We start from the raw sequence: 12,879 nt of genomic DNA, 5'->3' as shown, positions 1-12,879 counted from the left end.
CACTCTTGGCAGCCAAGATGCTGCCCACTGCCCAGGTCTCTCTGTGGAGCCCAGAGCTAGTTAGCCAAGCCCTAATTAGAGGTCAAATGGTTAAAGGGCTCCAATCCCACTCTTCCCTGCTCCTAGAACTCTCCCCCATGGCGTGGGCTCTCCCAGCACACTAGAAAGGCCCAGGTCCTTACAGGGATGGAATTCAGGATCAAAGTGCTCAGGCTGACTCCTCTTGGGCATTCAGGAGGAATGCTAATGAGCTGCCCTCCCAGCTCTGCCTGGGTCCTGCTTAGCTAACCTGCTCCTGCCCAAGATGGAGACCCTCTCTCTTTCATCCCCCAACACTTCCCTGAAGCCTAGCCAGCTGGTAGGCTGGGAGAGCAGACCCCTCCCACCTTGTCTCCACTCGCCGTCTGCTCAGATATCTTCACTGTTGTATCGCCTGTTTATGTGGTTGTCTCCCCACTAGACTATCTTTCTTATTCATCTCTCACCCTGGGGCCACACACAGCTTCAGGCATACAGTAAGTGCTCAATAACTGTGTACTGAATAAACAAACACTCCCTGCTGAAAAGCTCCTTTGTGTAGTTTGTTCAGCCACACTGGGACCTTGGAACACAAACACAAGAGCTGGAGTGAGAGCAAGTCACTTGAGTTTGCTTCTGGCTGCCCTTGACCTCCTAGGTGGCCTCCAGTCCCCTTCCTCTGGGTCTGCTCCCCTATAAAATGGGGAAAATCCCCTTGCTGACCTGAAAATCTTCAGGGCTGCTGTGGGGATCTGAGAGGTCACGGCCTAGCCCCAAGGAGGGGACTGGTCCTCACAGCCTTGTCCACTGAGCCTCCAACCCCCTGCCAGCCCCACTACGAGCTCTGCATCCCGTCATGTCCCTTGAAGGATGTCAAGAGGTGTAGCTGCAGAGACGGTGCACTGCCAGGCCCCAAACTGCACCCTGAAGCTCCACACACGTTCTGCATGACTGAATCTTTTCCTTGGGACTTCAGCCAGAGAGCCTCCAAGGGCAGGGCCCTCTTTGCACCTGGGCCACACCCAATAACTGCTCCCACCCGGGGGGGGGGGGGGGGGGGGGGGACGCTGGGGAGAGGGGGTTGGGGGGCAGTGCTGGAGGCTCTCTCACAACTCAGGCCCAACCCTGTTCAGCATCCCTCCCCCACCCTCCTTCCACCAAGGGTTTGAGGCCAGGAGTTGCTGCCCCCTTCCTGGCCAGAGCTCAAAGGCCTACAGAGTAAGAACAGTCACCAGGGAGACATACGGGACAAACAGCTAAAACACGGAAGCTTTGCTCCTGGGGATGTCCAGGATTTCTCATGAAACCCAGGCCACCATGGAGCAAGCAGATGGTTCTGCAGAGAGTAATCTGCCTGTAGCTGGCCTCATCCCATAGTGCCCACTGCTATAGCAGCATCTGTTTGAGCTGGCATCCCTGGACCTGGTCACAGACCACTTTTTCTGGGCCAGCCAGTTAGGGCCTGGCCATTTCCAGACAAGAAGCTGGTCATTCAGGTCTAAAAACAGACTTGCATTCATTAAGAAACAGAGCACCCCTGTGCTCCTGGTGGCCACCCTCCACCGGGCTTGCTGTGGGAGGGCCCACAGGCAGCCTCAGCTGCTCAGACGCCCCCACTCAAGGCTGCCAGGGGGCGTGGCTACCCTTGGGACAAGTCTGCTCTGTCCATCCATGGATGCCATCCAACGCACCCCATTCCAACCATCCTCACAGCCACCTCAGAATCCCTCTGGCTTTGTGCATCCTCCAGGCTCTTCTCAGGACACAGGCAGGTTTGAAGGAGTCTTAGGGTCCTGAAAGAGCCTGGGTTTGGGGGCAGAAAGAGAGTCAGGCCTAGAAGTACCTCTCACTGTTGAGGGGCCTTGGAGAAGCCACACTCTATCTCTGGACCTAGTTACTCTCTACAAAGGGGCGATAAAGCCTCACCCCAGGAAGGCAAGCAAATGTTGTCTGAGGGAAAAACAAAGCACAGCCAGGAACTGGGTGAACTGCAAATGGCCACTGACCCTTCTGTGATCAGAAGAACCCCTATCCTAGGAGAGGCTGGCAGGATAACAGTCCTCAAAGGCCACCAGCCTCTCTGCCTCACTCCTACAAACATCAATTAAATGTCTGCTATTCGCTCAGTTCTGTGTAAGTGCTGTGTATACTAAGAGGGATAAGGCAAGCTACTATCCCCAAAATGCCTGGTGGGAGAGGCAGACATGAAGCAAATATTTACATAAATCAATACATAATTATAACTGTGTAATATATGCTATAAAAGGAGGGCACAGCGTCCTAGGAGGACCTCTATCAGGGAGTCCAGACTCAATTGTGGAAAACAGGGAAGATTTCCCTAAGAAGCAGTAGCATTTTGAGCTGATAGCCAAAATGAGAGAGTGACAGAGGGGTCATTGTAGAGGGTTTATGATGGATGTGCAAAGGCCCTGAGGCCAGAGGTGTGTAACATGTATGAGGAACATAAACAGAGCCTTTGTGTCTGGAGGGTGGAAGTACTGAAGTGGTGAGCAATGAAGCTGGAGAGGGTGGCAGGGCTAGATCATGCAGGGCCCTGTGGACCCCAGTAAGGGTTTCTATTATTTTCTTAAAAGCAACAGGGAATCAATAAAGGGATTTAAATGGGGAAATACACAATCAACTTTGTATCTTAAACAATCACTCTGAGGGGCACCTGGCTGGATAAGTCAGAAGAACATGTGACTGTTGATCTCAGGGTGGTGAGTCTGAGCCCCACGTAGGGTGCAGAGATTACTTAAGCTAAAAAAAAAAAAAAAGTCACTCTGACACACAGATTTGCTTCAAAGTAACCCAAAGGAGGTGGGAAAGGGGGAGTAGAGGTGAATATTGATGAAAGAGGGACAATCTTCTGTTGATGGGTATTGTAGCTGGGTGATGCATACATGGGTATCCACCCTGCAATCTCTCCTTTTTTGTATATGTTGAAAATTTTCCGTGGAGACAAATCAGCTAGCAGACTGTATTCCAGCAGAGAGATGATGTCTCAGACTTGGTGGCAGTGGTGATGGAGGGCCAGGGATGGATTCAGGATATATATTTCCGAATAAAAATCAACCTGACTTGGTGATCCATTGGATATGGGGTATAAGGGAAAAAGTGCCAAATATTACTGTAGATTTCTGGCTTAAGCAAGTAGAATACTACTCTGCCTTGCTAAGATGAAACAGGGAAAAACATATTGTAAAAAGAGCATATTTGAAGGAAACAATCATGAGTTCAGTCTTGAAGATGTGTGAGAAACATTTAAGTGAAGATGTCAAGCTATACGTGAGTAAGGAGCTCAGGAGAAAGGTCAAGACTAAAGGGATAAATTCCTGAGTTATCGGCCCATGAATGAATACAGGAGCTAGGAAGATCCCCCAGGGAAAGTGGATACACAAAGAAGAGAAGCTATCAACAAGGGTGCCAAAACCAAGTCAATAGGAGAAAAATTAGTCTCTTCAACAAACGGTGCTGGGACAACTGGATATTCACATGCAAAAGAATTAACATGGACTCATATTGCACAGCATATATAAAAATAAGCTAAAAAATGTCAGAGCTAACACGAGACTTTTAAAAGAAAACAGGTGTTCGGGCACTGGGGTGGCTCAGTCAGTTAAGCGTCTTACTTCGGCTCAGGTCACGATCTCACGGTTCATGGGTTCAAGCCCCACATGGGGCTCTGTCCTGACAGCTTAGAGCCTGGAGCCTGCTTCAGATTCTGTGTCTCCCTCTCTCTCTGCCCCTCCTCCACTTGCACTCTTTCTCTTTCAAAAATAAATAAAAACATTTAAAAAAAAAAGAAAACAAGTGTAAATCTTTGTGTTCTTTGATTAGGCAACCTTTTCCTAAGATATGACACAGAAAGCACAAGACAGAAGAAAAGATAAATTGAGCCTCACCAAAACTGCAAAATTTTGTGCAGCTAATGATATCAAGAAAGTGAAGACAACCCACAGAATGGGAGAAAACATTTGCAAGTCATGTATCTGGTAAGTGACTAATATCCAGAAAATTAAATAACTCCTACAATCTTGAAAATATTATACTAAGTGACATAAGCCAGTTACCAAAGACAAAACTATATGATTCCACTTATATGAAGTATCTAGAGTATCGAATTCAAAGAAACAGGAAGTGGAATGGTGGTTGCCAGGGGCTGGAGAGAGGGGAAGATGGAGAGGTATTTAATGGCTATCTCAGTTTTGCAAGATGAAAAAGTTCTGGAGACTGGTTGCACAACAATATGAATATGCTTAACACCTACTGAACTGCACAAATGCATTTACAAATGGTTAAGATGGTAAATCTTATGTTACGTGCTTTTCTTGACCACAATTAAAATAAATTTTTTAAAAAAGAACTCTTAAAATTGAACAATAAAGACAAATAACCCAACTAAAAATGGGCAAATATTTGAATAAACATTTTTCCAAAGGTGATGTCAAATGACGAAAAAGTACATGAAAAGATGCTCAACATCCTTAGCCATCAGGGAAATGCAAAATCAAGACCACAATTAGATACCACCTCACACACACTAGGAGATCATAGTCGATATTAGATGTTGGTGAGGATGTGGAGAAATCGGAACCCTCATATGTTGCTGGTGGGAATGTGAAATGGAACAGCGGCTTTGGAAAACAGTTTGGTGGTTCCTCAAATGGTTAACCACAGAGTTACTATAGCACTCCCAGGTATACACCCTGAGAGAACTGAAAACATGTCCACACAAAATCTCATACAAGAATGCTCATAGCATTATGATAATTAGCCAAAAGATAGAAACAACCCAAATACCCATCAACTGATGAACAGATAAACTGTGGCAGAGCCACACAATGAAATATTATGGAGCCATAAAAAGGAGTGAAGTATCGATACAAGCTGCAATCTGAATGAACCTTGAAAACATTCTGCTGTGTGGAGGTTCCTCAGAAAATTAAAAATAGACCTAGCCTATGACCCAGCAATAGCACTGCTAGGAATTTACCCAAGGGATACAGGAGTACTGATGCATAGGGGCACCTGTACCCCAATGTTTATAGCAGCACTTTCAACAATAGCCAAATTATGGAAAGAGCCTAAATGTCCATCAACTGATGAATGGATAAAGAAATTGTGGTTTATATACACAATGGAGTACTACGTGGCAATGAGAAAGAATGAAATATGGCCTTTTGTAGCAACGTGGATGGAACTGGAGAGTGTGATGCTGAGTGAAATAAGCCATACAGAGAAAGACAGATACCATATGGTTTCACTCTTATGTGGATCCTGAGAAACTTAACAGAAACCCATGGGGGAGGGGAAGGAAAAAAAAAAAAAAAAGAGGTTAGAGTGGGAGAGAGCCAAAGCATAGGAGACTGTTAAAAACTGAGACCAAACTGAGGGTTGATGGGGGGTGGGAGGGAGGGGAGGGTGGGTGATGGGTATTGAGGAGGGCACCTTTTGGGATGAGCACTGGGTGTTGTATGGAAACCAATTTGACAATAAATTTCATATATTGACAAAAAAAAAAAAAAAAAAAAGAAAAAGAAAACATCCTGCTAAGTGAAAGAAGCCGGTTACAAAAGTCCACGTACTGTTATGAATCCATGTACGGGAAATGTCGAGAACTGACAAATCCATAGAAACAGAAAGCAGATTAGTGGTTGCCAAGGTGCCGGGGGAAGGGGAAATGGGAAGTGACTAATGTGCACAGGGTTTCTTTTTGGGGTGATGAGACTGTTCTGGAATTAGACAGTGGTGATGGCTGCACAACTTGGTGAACACATTAAAAGCCACTGAATTGTACACTTTAAAAGCTTGAATTTTATGGCATGGGAATTGCATCTCAAGGAGGGGGAGAGGGAGGAGATAAATCTGGGATCTGAAGAAGCACAACACTTAAAGACTGTGTGGAAGAGAGTGTCCCCGGGAGGAGGAGACTAGGAGAGAGTGAGCCAAGAGGTAGAAAGAAAGCCAGGGATAGAGGCTGTCAGTGGAGGCCGAAGGAGTGTTGTTTCAAAAGGAGGAATGGGAATCTGTGAAGTTTGCCGAGAGGCAAGGAGGAGGAAGAGTGAAGGCAGTCACTTCAGCAGCCGAGGACAAGATAGGTAACTCCAGCCAGGGACAATCTTGACGGGGTAGTGGGGGTATGAATCCAGACTCGGGTGCTGAAGGCCTGCTCCTCCTTCCTCCCTCCCTCCCAGGGTGGTGACTGCATCCTAGGGATGTCGCGTGAGGACAGGCCTGTGACTACAAGTGAGGATGTTGTTCCGCACAGGTCAGATCCCGCCTTCCCACCAGTGAAAGACGGCAGAGACGCTGGAGGAGGGGAGGAGAAGGGATTGCACATCCCCCATCCTGGTGCCCTGGGGGGAGGGGGGCTGCCGTGGCCCGCAACCTTCCTCCCGGGTCCACCCCTCCCCAGCACCCTCACCTGCTGCTCCTCCACCCCAGGCGAGAACCACTGGTCCATTACGGCGCCTGCGTCAGCAAGAGCTGAGAGGCCCAGGGTCACCCGGCGCCGCCGGAGGGCAGCCACACCCAGAATTCCAGCCCCGCACTTCGCGCCAGCTCCCCACGGCGGCGGCCTGGCGCCAGAGATCCCGCCTGCCGGCCAGACCCAACTTTTGAGGGAGCTGATGGGCCCTTGGGCGTAAGAGCAAACGCTTACACCGACCGGGGGGCGCTGCCGGGAGTGCAGCCGCTGCGCCGGCACCTCCTGGCCTCCCTGTCAAAGGATCCAGCGCCCCACCCGAGATCCCCCTCTTGGGTCGGTGACCGCGACGAAATTCGGCCGCTGGCCTGGATTTGGGACGCTCCGAAGCGGGGTCTGGCTGGTGCCCCGCTGCGGGCTCTGAACAACTCGGCTGTGCTGCCGCTAAGTGGGATTCCTGAGCGATGACCTAGTCTTAAGGAGCTTGCTGGGTCCTGGGACCTCTTCCTCTAGGGAGAACTTCAGATTGTCTAACTGGTGGAAACCCCCTAGGAATTCTGCTCTCGCCCCTATTATTCACCAGTGTTCTGGAGGTTCTAGCCATTGCACAAAGGCAAGAAAACATAAGAAAAGGTTTGGATACTAAAAAGAATTTAAATTTTTATTTATTTATTTTTTATTTTTTAAATAAACTTTCCGCCCAACGTCGGGTTGAACTCACCATCTGGAAATCAAGACTTTCATGCTCCACCCACTTGGCCAGCCAGTCGCCCCCCCCTCAAAAAGAGAGAATTTTTATTTGAAAGATGGTAAGATAAACTGTCTTGAGGACACGTAATCAACTGGGGAAAAAAAAAAAAAAACACATAAGAAAGTGGCCCAGATATTCTTATACTTGGGGGCTGGACCAGGCAGAGCTGTGGTGGGAATAGACACATACTGAACTCTTAAGGAGTTTATTATTCTATCCATAATTACAGGATGAACATAAAAGTCAATCATTTCTCTGTAGACCTACTCTCTCTCTCTCTCTCTCTCTCTCTCTCTCTCTCTCTCTCTCTATATATATATATATATATAAAATAAAATACCCAAGAATAGGGGCACCTGGGTGGCTCAGTCGGTTGAGTGTCCAACTTCGGCTCAGGTCATGATCTCCCAGTTCGTGGGTTTGAGCCCTGCATCAGGCTTTGTGCTGACCGCTTGCTCAGAGCCTGGAGCCGGCTTCAGATTCTGTGTCTCCTTCTCTCTCTGCCCCTCCCCCGCTCATGCTTTGTCTCACTGTTTCTCAAAAATAAATAAATGTAACAACAACAACAAAAAAACCCAAGGGGCTCCTGGGTGGCTCAGTCGGTTAGCGTCTGACTTCGGCTCAGGTTATGATCTCATGGTTTGTGAGTTCGAGTCCCTCATCGGGCTCTGTGCTGACAGCTCCGAGCCTGGAGCCTGCTTCCGATTCTGGGTCTCCCACTCTCTCTCTCTGCCCTCTCCCGCTCATGCTGTCTCTCTCTGTCTCTCAAAAATAAACAGTAAAAAAAAAAAAAAAAAAAAGAATAAACTTTTATTTATTTTTTAATCTTTATTTATTTTTGAGAGAGAGACAGAGCATGAACAGGGGAATGGCAGAGAGGAGAGAGGGGGACACAGAATCCAAAGCTCCAGGCTCTGAGCTGTCAGCACAGAGCCTGAAGTGGGGCTCGAACCCACTGACCACAAGATCATGACCTGAGCTGAAGTCTGATGCTTAACTGACTGAGCCACCCAGGTGGCCCCAAAATAACTTTTAAAATGTATGGGGCGCCTGGGTGGCTCAGTCGGTTAAGTGTCCGACTTCAGCTCAGGTCACGATCTCACGGTCCGTGAGTTCAAGCCCCGCGTCAGGCTATGGGCTGGTGGCTCAGAGCCTGGAGCCTGCTTCTGATTCTGTGTCTCCCTCTCTCTCTCTGCCCCTCCCCTGTTCATGCTCTGTCTCTCTCTGTCTCAAAAATAAATACACGTTAAAAAAAAATTAAAAAAAATAAAATAAATAAAAAATAAAATGTAGAAAGTCCAGGAGAAGAAAACAACAAACATTTTTTTTTGAATGACGTAAAATAAGACTTGCACGAAGAAAAAAAAAAAAAGAAGACTCGAATAAATGTTCTTGAGTGGGAAGATTCAAAGTTTTAAAGAAGCTAATTTATCTCAAATTTAATGCAAGGGCTTGCCTTACCAGATGTCAGAAGAAACTACAAAGCTAGAGCAATCAAAATACCATGCTTTTACTGGCTTAGGAAAGATTAACAGATCCCAACAGAGAGTCCTACCAGGGAGTCCAGAACATGATCTATGGGTATCTAAGAATTTAGTACATGATAAAGAAGGTATTTCAAGTAAGTAAGAGAAGAATGGATTGTCCAATAAATGGTATTGGGGCAATTGGCTATCTTACACAATTCACAAAAATAAATTCCAAGGAGATTAAACATCCAAATATTTTCTACACCAATAAAAGAAAAGGTACATACATTTATAAGTAGATACCCGTCAGACCCATAAACCCCACCTCTAACAATTTACTCTTAGGAAATAACTGGGCACAAATTTAAATGTATAAGAATGTTCAATGAAGTGTAGTTAGAGGAAAAAAACAATAGGGCATGAAGAAATTGTGGTTTATTCATGGAATGGAAGGCTATGTGACAATTAAAATGGTTTTTTTTTTTTTAAGTTTATTTATTTATTTTGAGAGAGAAAGTGCAAGCGCACCAGTGGAAGGAGGAGCAGAGAGAGAGAGAGAGGGAGAGAGAGAGAGAGTCCCAGGCAGGCTCGGTGCCGTCACCTTGGAGCCTGACTTGTTGCTTGAACCCACCAACCACGAGGGCATGACCTGAGCCAAAACCAAGAGTCAGACATTTAACTGACTGAGCTACCCAGGCACCCCTTAAAATGATATTTATCCAGTTATTTATTAAAACTTATTTATTGGGGTGCCTGGGAGGCTCAGTTAGTTAAATGTCTGTCTCTTAATTTTGACTCAGGTCATGATCTCAGTTTGTGAGACTGAGCCCCCTGTTGGGCTCTGTGTGACAGCATGGAACCTGCTTGGGATTCTCTCTTTCCCTCTCTCTCTCTGCCCCTCCCCCCTCCCCCTCTCTCTCAAAATAAATAAATTTTAAAAAACTTACTTATTAGGATCACCTGGGTGGCTCAGTTGGTTGAGTGTCCGACTTCAGCTCAGGTCACGATCTCACAGCTCACGGGTTCAAGTTCCACGTTAGGCCCTGTGCTGACAGCTCAGAGCCTGGAGCCTGCTTCAGATTCTGTGTCTCCCTCTCTCTCTACCCCTCCCCCGCTCACACTATCTCGGTCTCTCTCAAAAATAAATAAATGTTAAAAATGAACTTTGCCAAATCCCCACATGTGATAAAACTGCACAAAACTAAACGCACACACACACACGAGTGCATGTAAAACTGGTGAAATCTGAATGAGGCCAATGGGTTCTGTCAATGTCAATTTTCTGCTTGTGTTATGGTGCTCTTGTTATGCAGGAAGTTACCACTGGAAGAAATTGGTGAAAGGTACATGAGACCATGTGAATCTACAGTTATCACCAAGAATAAAGTTCAAAAGGAAAACAGTGGGGTGCCTGGGTGGCTCAGTCGGTTAAGCGTCCGACTTCGGCTCAGGTCATGATCTCGCGGTCTGTGGGTTTGAGCCCCGCATCAGGCTCTGTGCTGACAGCTCAGAGCCTGGAGCCTGTTTCAGATTCTGTGTCTCCCTCTTTCTCTGACCCTCCCCTGTTCATGCTCTCTCTCTGTCTCAAAAATAAATGTTTTAAAAAAATTTTTTTTAAAGGAAAACAGACCAAGATTTCTCAAAACTGGGACTGGATCATCAGAGGTGTGGTCTCAGATTCTCAAAGCTGGAAGCATTGCAGAGAAACTAATTTTTGGTGAGAACCTACTGTGTCTCAGGCCATTACACAGCCTGAGAACCTTTGAAGTGGGCCAGATATGACTCTGTTTTATGGATGAAGACAGGGAGGCTCAGAACCAGTAGTAATTCAGCAGTGGAGAAAGGATTTGAATTCAGGTCTTTGGCTCAGCCCCTTCCTATTATTCTATCACAGTGACTACATATCTGGGAATGACTTAAAAGAAAAAAGAAAACTATTCAGTGTTACCCATATCAAGAAACTGGGTATAAGGAAATAAATAGTCCAGTGAGTGAAAAAAAAAAGGTAAAGTTGCAATCAGACACAAGGAATTTAAAAATGTGTACCTACATGTGAATATCATCCATCAGGCGTGTCATGCAGAAAGTTCTGCTGGAAAGTTCTTTTCAACACCCAAATGGTCCTCATTCTAACAAGTGATCCTTCACCAAGAAACAAACCTTTGTCATCTTAGTTTGGTAAAACTAGATCTCCACTGTAGGTGTGACCAGGGCAGAGACTAGACCATGACCACTCCTAACCTCTCTTCTCCTGGGTCTCATATTACAAGACCCATTAGCTGTCCCTACTTGCTACATTCATATGGGGGGAAATGGTTATTTCTAGTCCTCCCAAGTCTTCTTCCATCATTATGGGCCCCAGTGACAGTCTAATGGATCCTGGATTCCAGGCAAGGCTTGCCAGGAGGGTCTGTGAACTCCTGGGGTTTGGGGCAAAATTGTTGTGTCTGAACAAAGGGACATGTTTCTGGAAAGACAGCATTTCACTTTTATTACATTTTTAATGTAGCCTATGATTTTCAAAATGATAGGCAACATAACTTTAGTTTGATCAGCACCAAAATGTGTTGAAAATATAGACTCTGGGGCATCTGGGTGGCTCAGTTAGTTGAGCGACCAACTCTTGATTTTGGCTCAGGTCATAATCCCAGGGTCATGGGATTGAGCCCCACATCGGGCTCCTCACTGAGCATGAAGTCTGCTTGGGATTCTCTCTCTCTCTCCCTCTGCCTCTCTATCTCTCTCTCTCTCAAAAAAAAAAAACTATATATATATATATATATATATATATATATATATATATATATAACTCATATATATTAAGTTTATCTATTTATTTTGAGACAGAGAGAGAGAGAAAATCCCAAGGAGGCCTCACACTATCAGCACAAAACCAGACACGGGGCTCAGTCTCACAAATTGTGAGATCATGACCTGAGCCAAAATCAAGAGTCAGTCACTCAGTTCACTGAGCCACCCAGGTGCCCCTATAGTTATATTTTTTAAAGGCTTTATCTTTTATAGATACACACTGAAACAGTTGTAGATGAAATAATATCTTAGATTTGCTTCAAAATAATAGGAGTGAGAGAGGGGAAAGGTATATATGAAATAAGGTTGCCCCATAACCTGGTTAATTGTTGAAGCTGTGTGATGGGCGCATCCCTAATATATATATTATATATATATATATATATATATATAATATATATTATATATAATATATAATATTACATATAATATATATATAATATATATATATATAACTATTTTTAAATAGCATTTTGTGTGGCCTGGGTTGGTATGGGCAGGTTTTGAGTAATCCAATTAATGTTAACACATAGTAGAAATATTTAAACTTTTTTCTACAGAAGAGAGAAAAAAAATCTGTATAATTGGTTACAGTTATTTGCTCAGGCATACTACCCACACTGCTGCTCCGACCCTAAGTCAGAGACAAAAGGGATGCCAATGAAATGACATACAGTACGATTTTGACAATTATTTAATATACCCTTGATGTGCCATGTCAACCCGTTAGGAGGAAAAGAAATTCATGTTTGATTTAAACTAATTCTTTATGTGCTTCTTAGTTCAGATTAAAAAAGAAATAGTGCCAACCAGAAATTGACATCTGTTAAAAACAATTCACTATGTGGCAAATCATAAGAGACTCTTAAATACAGAGAACAAACTGAGGGTTGATGGAGGGTGGAGGAGAGGGGAAAATGGGTGTTGGGCATTGAGGAGGGCACTTGTTGGGATGAGCACTGGGTATTATATATAAGCCGATTTGACAATAAATTATATCAAAAAACCCCACAAAATACAAAATATAAAATTAAATTAAAAATTCACTATGTGATTTTCCAGTGGATATTAGGGAACACTCTTTGTTTTGTTTTCATTTTATTTCTTTGAGAGAGAGAGAGAGAGAGAGAGAGAGAGAGTGAGTGAGTGTGTGAGTGGGAGGAGGAGCAGAAAGAGAGAATCCCAAGCAGGGTCTATGCTCAGCCAGGAGCTCGATGCGGGGCTGGATCCCACAACCCTGGGATCACGACCTGAGCCATGATCTGAGCGGAAATCAAGAGTTGAACGCTCAACTGACTGAGCCACCCAGGTAGCCCACAAGGAAACACTCTTTTAGGACTAGGACTTGAAGAGTATATTAATAACCTCCGTGGGTTATTAATAGGATTTTTTAAGGGTTTATT

At 45.1% G+C, this 12,879-nt stretch overlaps 1 protein-coding gene across 4 annotated transcripts in view; it reads right to left on the bottom strand.

Moving 5' to 3' along the window:
* Positions 1 to 12,879, bottom strand: part of GRAMD2A (GRAM domain containing 2A) — a 34,014-nt gene that overhangs the window by 18,102 nt on the left and 3,033 nt on the right. Inside the window, exon 1 of one of the 4 annotated variants that reach the window (XM_023255092.2) lies at positions 6,446 to 6,548. The exons of the other annotated variants lie outside the window; for them this stretch is intronic. The gene's annotated coding sequence lies outside the window, so the exon portion shown is untranslated. Of the gene's footprint in view, positions 1 to 6,445; positions 6,549 to 12,879 lie in introns of those variants that run through there. 4 annotated transcript variants of the gene reach the window in all.

This window comes from Felis catus, chromosome B3 (assembly GCF_018350175.1).
Source record: "Felis catus isolate Fca126 chromosome B3, F.catus_Fca126_mat1.0, whole genome shotgun sequence".
Classification (NCBI taxonomy): domain Eukaryota; kingdom Metazoa; phylum Chordata; class Mammalia; order Carnivora; family Felidae; genus Felis; species Felis catus.
This window is presented reverse-complemented; position numbering and strand designations above follow the sequence as displayed.